This window comes from Mirounga leonina, unplaced genomic scaffold (genome assembly GCF_011800145.1).
Source record: "Mirounga leonina isolate KUSES-001 unplaced genomic scaffold, KU_Mleo_1.0 Mir_151, whole genome shotgun sequence".
NCBI classification, from domain to species: domain Eukaryota; kingdom Metazoa; phylum Chordata; class Mammalia; order Carnivora; family Phocidae; genus Mirounga; species Mirounga leonina.
The window spans coordinates 55,982,600-55,990,144 of NW_023270377.1; the positions used below are offsets into that span (position 1 = coordinate 55,982,600).

General features: G+C 43.1%; 1 pseudogene; it reads left to right on the forward strand.

Annotated features, from left to right (window-relative positions):
- Positions 1 to 304: 304 nt before the first annotated feature.
- On the forward strand, positions 305 to 417 carry LOC118012790 (annotated as a pseudogene).
- The last annotated feature ends 7,128 nt before the right edge of the window (positions 418 to 7,545 follow it).

Consider the following 7,545-nt stretch of genomic DNA (forward strand, 5'->3'; position numbering starts at 1 on the left):
CTGTCTTAGTCTGCTTAGGTTTGTGATAACAAAATACCACCGATCGGTTGATTAAGCTAACCAACAGAAATGTATTGCTTATAGTTCTGGAGGCTAGAAAAGTCCAAGATCATGCCAGCCCATTTGGTTTCTGGTGAGAGGTATCTCCCTGGCTTATAGATGGCTGCCTTAATTGTGTCCTTGGGGTGGGGGGGCGGAAGGAGACAGAGGGAGAGAGAGAGAGAGAGAGAACTCAGAACTCTCTTGTGTCTCTTCTTATAAGGCATCAACATCAGGGCCCTCCTGCCCTGACCTCATTTAACCTATCACTTCTCAGCCTTTTGGCTAAGATCAAGTGTAGTTTGACCTCATTTAACTTTAACTCCTTATAGGCCCTGTCTCCAAATACAGTCACAATGGAGATTAGGGCTTCAACATAGGAGTTTTGGGGGACACAATTCAGTCCATGGTACTTACTATGTGCCAGCATTGTTTTGAGAACTTTGTACATGTTATATAATTTAATTCTCACAGTGCTATGAGAAAGATACTCTAGTCATCCCCATTTTACAGGAAAGGAAATTGATGCTCACAGAAGTTAAGAAATCTGCCCAAGGTCACATGGCTGTAAGTAATCTCTTTGAAATATGAAGTATACCAAGAAATGAAGAGACAGAAGCACTACTAATACTTTCCCTGATTCTTATAGAATAAGTCCTCTTGGTTATGTCAAGTTCCCCGAGGACTCTATACAGCTAATGAGCTCTGACACCCATGATTAGGAGAGCTATATTGGAAATATGTGATACTTACACCCTCTCTCTTTGCAGTAAACCAAAAGTTCAATTCAAATGCACAATCTCACGCTTGTTTGTAATACCATTAGGTCAATATTACTTCCTTTATGAATTAAACCAATATTTTTAAGAACCTACACTACTATCAGGCACTCAGACCTTTTTCTCTTCTCAAAGAATTTAAGTGAGGAAGCCAGACATATTTATAAATAATTACAATTCAAAGTAATGACTGCCGTAAAAAGTTGTTGTCTAGTAGGAGCTGGGAAAGAGAAGGGAGAGACCACAGGTCACAAAGACCATCAGAGAAGAGATAGTACTCAGCTGGAATGGATGCCAGTTGCCCAGCGATCCTTGCAGGAAGGGCCTTCCAGGCATGCGCCGAGAGGAGCAGGTTAGGGAGCCATGGCAAGATAGAACTGAAACTCCTATTTGGGAAAGAAGCCAAATCCCAAACTGTGCAATGCTTTCTCTGAATTACTCAGAAATGCTCCTGCTGGAGGTGTTGGCAAACCATGCGGGACCTTAACTCTAGGAACAACATGACCAGATTTGTGTTTCTGAAGGTTGATAACAAGGACACCAGAGAGTTGAACCACCAGATTGAAGACAGGCGTCCATTGCTGTAGATGTTATCAGAGATTCTGGGAGCCTGAACTCAAGAGCCAAGTGTGGAGACAGAGAAGCTAGAGCGGTCTTGATATGTATGATCAATATTTACAAAGTAAATCCAGTGGTACTCAGCCATAAAATAAAACTGAACTCGCTCCCCATTATCTGAATACGTGTAAATATAACTTCTTGGAAAACATGAAGCAATTTCTTTCCTTACTAGCTTATGATACTCTTTAGCTAGTTTTCATCAACAAAAATTATACAATTAGATTGCTGTTCACATGTAGAGCTCTCCCAATTGCCAATATGAATTGACCCTTCCTGCTATATTGGTGAATAGTTTACATTCTACTATACTTGAGACTCCTTTATGTCTTTCTTCGACTTTTCTTAGTTCTGTTGCTGTTGAAAGCAATAGGCCAGGTGGGAAGAGGTCCACAACCCGAGTTCTCCTCAACTCTGTCAACACCCTGAGTCTATCTTCATCAGTTCCTTATTCCTCACCTCCCAGACTTCTCTAGCTGCCTCTAGGAACATTCCCTCCTTTACTTTTCTGAACTTGGGATTAATAGTTCTCTTAACTCCTTAGTTTGGCTGAGATAACACTGGAAATTTTTAAAAGAAACTTTATAAAGGACACATTTCTTATCATATGTCAATGAAAAAATAGCCCCTCTAGATTTCCTTATGCATGACATAGCTTCCAGAATTTTATGTCAAAGTACTTTGGCTTCCTGGAAGAATTGCTATGCTGTATACTTTCTTAAAAGGCAAAAGGCCTTACTTTTTACTTCAGTTACCAGGAAGCACAACGCCAATTGTGCACTCAGCTGTCACAAATGTTAGAGTTTACTCTGGATTCTTCCACTTCCACTCTCTCTTTGCTTCAGTCCTTTTTTTTTTTTTTTCCTTTTAAAGCTTATAGTACATCATCTCAAATCCTTTCAGAGAAGGGAGCCATAAGTAAATTCTCATTAATAAATTCTCATCAGCTGAGCTTGAGGTGCGTATGGACTTGCCTGGAACAAGTTCTCTCGTGTCAGTTCCTTGCCTTCCTGTCTGATTCAGTCAGAGGTAATGAAAACATTACATCTGCCTTATGGCCCAGCCACTGGAAAAGTCTGAAGCTGGGTGGTCTCTGGAGCGAAAGTTGGCCCATCGCCAGGGCAAGGAGGTCCTCAGAGTGGGCAGCTTCTCCCTGTTGACCTCTCCTCAGTGACTTCCCACCTCAGAGAAGGTGCCTCTGCCCCCTGTTCTAAGTCCACAACGCTGCTCCATGTCCTAGCACTCGCTTCCATCCTAAGAGGTCTCTCTAGTTCTTTGCTTGTCTTTTAGAGCAGAGGTTATTGGTTTGTTCTGTCCCAAGACATCCTCAAACCTTTTCCAGTCAGGTCAACTAGACCTTGTACTTCCCCCAGTCACTGTTCTTACTAATAATAGTTACATTAGTACCAACGCATGCTATGAATTTCTCATATGCCCAGAATTGTGCCAAGTGCTTCCAATACATTACGTTATTTAATTCTCACTGAACTCCCAGGAGTTCAGAAATATTCTCATTCCCATTTTTGAAGAGAATTCTGAGATTTAGAGAGATTCAGTAGCCTATTCAAGGACACATAGCTAAGTTCAAATCAAAGCCAGGAATTGAACCAGGCTTAGACCAAGACAGTCTGATTCTTGAGTGCCCACTTGTGAGCCTCGCAGCAGCCTTTACCCTCAGGTGAGCTCCGTGCCATGGAGTGATCACAGCAGATTCTGATCATCACAGTTTAGTGATGGGCGTATACCGTCAACTTCCTGGGGCAACTGCAGGCTAAGAGGTAAGTGGTTGTCTCACACACCTATGTCTTAATTGACTTTTAGTTGTTTTGTCATTTTTGGCTTGAGTACAGATAGAAATTTGTATGATGTAAATTATCTTGTGCATACCATTCTCATGCTTATCGAGAAACCCTATTTTTGTATTTTTTTATATTTTCAGATTACAAAAATAATAATTGCTTACAAATGCGAATTCATTCCTTCAAGGAATAATGAACAGGACTTGATTTTTGCCTGGGAGAGCTAACAGCTACTCTTCTCCATGTACTGCAGACTTTCTCATTAGAATCCACATATACAAAATGTTCAGAAATAAGTAATAAAGGACAATATTACACAGAAAACAATACCTCGATGTCAATAACTATCACATTTAGAACATTTCAAATGTCCTTGTTGTCCATCTGGTCTAGCACACCCGGACTGGGTCTCCATATCCTCTGAGAGCAGTCTTTAAAGTTAGTATAAAGAAGCATACCTCACTTTGGCAATAAGAAAAAGATTTCTAGTGCAGAATCTGTATCAGGTTATGTTGTCCTGAGAATCCTATTCTCTCTCTCTTTTTCTCTCTCTCTCTCACATACACACAGAAATCCTTAGCTCACTATAGGCAGATACCTCTGAATGGGTTAAAAATAAACACAAGCTCTCAAAAGAAAGGCAGAAACAGTAATGACAGTTTTGAAGTATCCAGTACCTGTTGTGACAGGAATAACAAATTAATTGGGACTATAACGGATTCTTTGTAAAGGTGAAGTAAACACACTTGACTGTATATTTTTCACCATCAGTTAAGTCTCAATTGGTTCTAAAAATAAACAGAAGACATTGAACAGTTTTAATGGATTCTGACACCTAGGTATTATGCTGTCACTCCAGTATAAATGAATCATAACTTTAGACTGCACCTAGGAATTACTACACATTTGGAGAAAATTTATGGTGCACCAAGCTTTGAATCATGATGTGATATCAAAACTAAAGTCAAAAGAGGAAAAAAGCTGGGCATAAATTACTATCCTCAATACCGTATGTACCTTTCCGTGCAACAGGTAAAGGTTTGAGGATTTAGGAATACTGCCAATAATTATCATGGGTGCTGAAACAAATTTATCCTTCTGAAAGTGGTTTATAGTTAAAAAAAAAAAAAATTCCAGCGGAAGGCCAGTCTTGTACACATGACAGAAATGTTTAATGTCTGCTTTGTGTGTGGGTCTCTCTGTTCAGTCAGACTGACCCCTCCTGAGGGCATGAGTATTTCTGCAATCTCGGGGTATCTCTCAGGGGCCACACATCTCTATTTTCAGTAGAAAGACCATTCGCTGAATGGACGACTTTAGTAACTGTAATCAGTCAAGCTCATTGTTTCCAGTGACATAGGCAAAAAACACTACTTCTTGCTCTTCAAATTAACAGTTGGTGTGGTCTAGACATTGCCTCGAAGGCTGTGACTCATCATAGAAGGAAGGCCGCCAGAGGATATGTCATCTTGAGATGAGAAATCTGTGAATGAATAACTTAATATTTTGAGACTCCACATGTATCATCAGGAGACTGCTAAATGCTCACGTATTTATGTGGTTGAAATATCAGGTTTAAAAGAGAATAACGTCTAAAGATATCAGATTCCAACATCAGGAGAAAATTTCTATGAAGTGCTTCTATTGCATAGTAGAAATTATAATACTGCACATTTGTATGGCATTTGGCATTTTTCAAAGCATTTTCATCAAGAATACTTTATTCTGTTTTCTGCAAAGTAATGGGGCTGGCATATGACTCCATCTTATGGATAATGAAATGGAGATAAACAGGTTAACTCAGTCAGTGAAGAAGCAGATACTGGAATGCTGGTCTTTGCTTCTGGGATCAGTATGCTTTCTAGAAGTTTACTGATTTTACCTTTGGATAAAGAGAACAACATTGAACATTTGCATAGTGCTGACAGGGTAGGTAGGCTTATCCCCATTTTACAGAGGAGGAGACTAATGATCTGAGAGAGAAAGGGAATTGTGCATGGTTGCACAGCTAGTAAATTATAGAATCGAGGGAGAGAAACTCCCACTCTTCTCACAAACCTTCTTCACACGCATTGGCTATAGAAACCTGGCATATTAAACAGGACTATTCTTTCTCCTATTCAGCTTCCTATATTCTCATGGTTCCAAACAACCCTGTTAGTTAACTCATTGGGTTTGTCGATCTTCCCCGAGACCCTTAACTTGCAACAACTGCGGCCCTACATGCTGGAATAGGGGTTGAAGTCTAACCAGAGATAACCCTTTGCGGCTGGTTTATAAGTTGATTCTCTCTGATGTTTGAAGAAAATTGCAATGAGTGTCCTCATCTTTTCATGATAAATCCATCAATGATCACACATGTACCAAACTATAGGAGACTCGGGATAGATGTCTCCAAGTAAACTTCCATGTGTCTTTGAGATAGGGTCCTAGTCTGGGTCCTGGAAGGACCCAGAGGACAAGACAAAGACACGTGTGGAAGGGAGGGTGAGAGTGGGGTAACGAGGGCTGCCTCGGGGGGCGGGAGCTGGGGAGTAGAAACAGACTCGAAAGAGGCAGAATGGCGGTCCCCTGGGTCAGCAGGCCGGGGCCTGGGAACCTCTCCCCACCACCCTGGCCTTGCACACGGGTGAGCCCGACCACACCTTTCCTTGTCTGTCGGCTCCGCTCTTCCTGGCTGCCATTTTGTTACAGGCATCGCGAAATGGCATCCACCTATTCGCGACGTTCACTCTAACTGGAGGTTTAATCCACCCCTTGTGGCTACTTGGGCCGGTTCAGTTTCGATGCAAGCCTTTCTGCGTTGACCTTGCACAGTTATAAATGTTTTAACATCCATTAAAAAAAAAAAGAAACGTGCGCTCCCACAAAGAGCCGCGAACAGAAAACACAGTAGGTCGCGGAAGGCTTGAGGCCGCGCCGCCCCGGCTCCGGAAGGCCGGCGCTCCTGCCCGCTCGCATCGCATCCCCGACGTTGGGTGGCTGAGGACACGGTTATCGCGGGCCTTTTAGAGGGCATTATGTTAGTGTCGCCGCCGGTAAGTGCCAGCCTCACATTTTTATTTCCACCGCGGAGCAGCTCGCTTCCTATGCGCCTTGAGGGAGGGAAGCGGGGCTTTGCGGCGTTTTTAGCCCCCAGGAAAACGGACGGCGGCTGCCGTATTCGCAGCGCCCCCGCCTCCGAGGCTCTGGGGGCTTTCCTTCGGTGAGGAGGATGTGCTGTTCGTGCTCGAACGCAAGTTTCCCAGTGCTTTTGTTTTTAAGATTAAAAAACACCGAGAGGGAAAACAAAGCTTTTAAAGCTCCATAAAAGGTGGTGAGTTCACCCCTTTCTGTTTCTCGGGGTTAGAAACGTGGTTCCAGAAAGAGCTCCATCTCGGAGCCGCGAGACCAGCTCTTTAAAGGGGTAGCCCCTAAACATGTCAATTTCGAGACTACCAAAGGATCCGGGAGGGTCTTTATTCCTTTAATCGGCTGTGATTTTCAGCTCTGATGCTGTCTGACAGGCTTCAGCTCAACCCCCGTGGAACATTGCTCCTCTGGCTCCTTCACCGTAAGATACAATAAGGGGGAGGGGATCTGAAACATGAACTGACAGCCTAAATTGGATGGGACCTCACCAACCTATAGGGACTCGTGCCACAGTTGAGGTGTGAAGGCGAAGGGTTGAGAGGACGCCCTCTTTGTGGGAGAGGGACAGGGGCCAAGACTTTTTACATTTCTTCTTTTTTCTTTCTTTCTTACCTTCCTTACTCCCTCCTCTCTCTCTCTCCCAGTTGTTCTTCTCCTTTGGATGATAGGCACGCACACATCTGCATATATGTGCACACACATGCACACTCAGAGACAAACACAAGCACATGTACACTTCACAGGGGCATTCATATCTTGCACATCGAGCAACAACAAAACAGTAACTCTCATGTATTGAGGACTTTCTCCATGCCAGCGCTGTGGTCCGTGCTTTACAATGCATTATCTCCATTAATCCTCAAGTCCTCTCTACGAGGCTCATTTTACAGATGAGGAAGCTGATAGAAGCCTTGAGTGTGGATGAAAAAGAGACAAACTCCAGAAACCCATGGCCACCAGATCAAAAATATCCCTGCTTCAAATTAAACGCTCAGTTTTATGTATAACTGGTAATCCCCCATATACACCAACAAGTAGTTGGGGTTTGCAAGGAGTCATATGGGGACTGGTGAGCCCTCAGGGGTTGTGTCTCAGGTGTAAGGACCACTTAGGTCCAAAAAGCACTTCTCTTTCACTGCACCCTCACCTACGTGGGGCTTGGTGGGAGGCCACGAGAT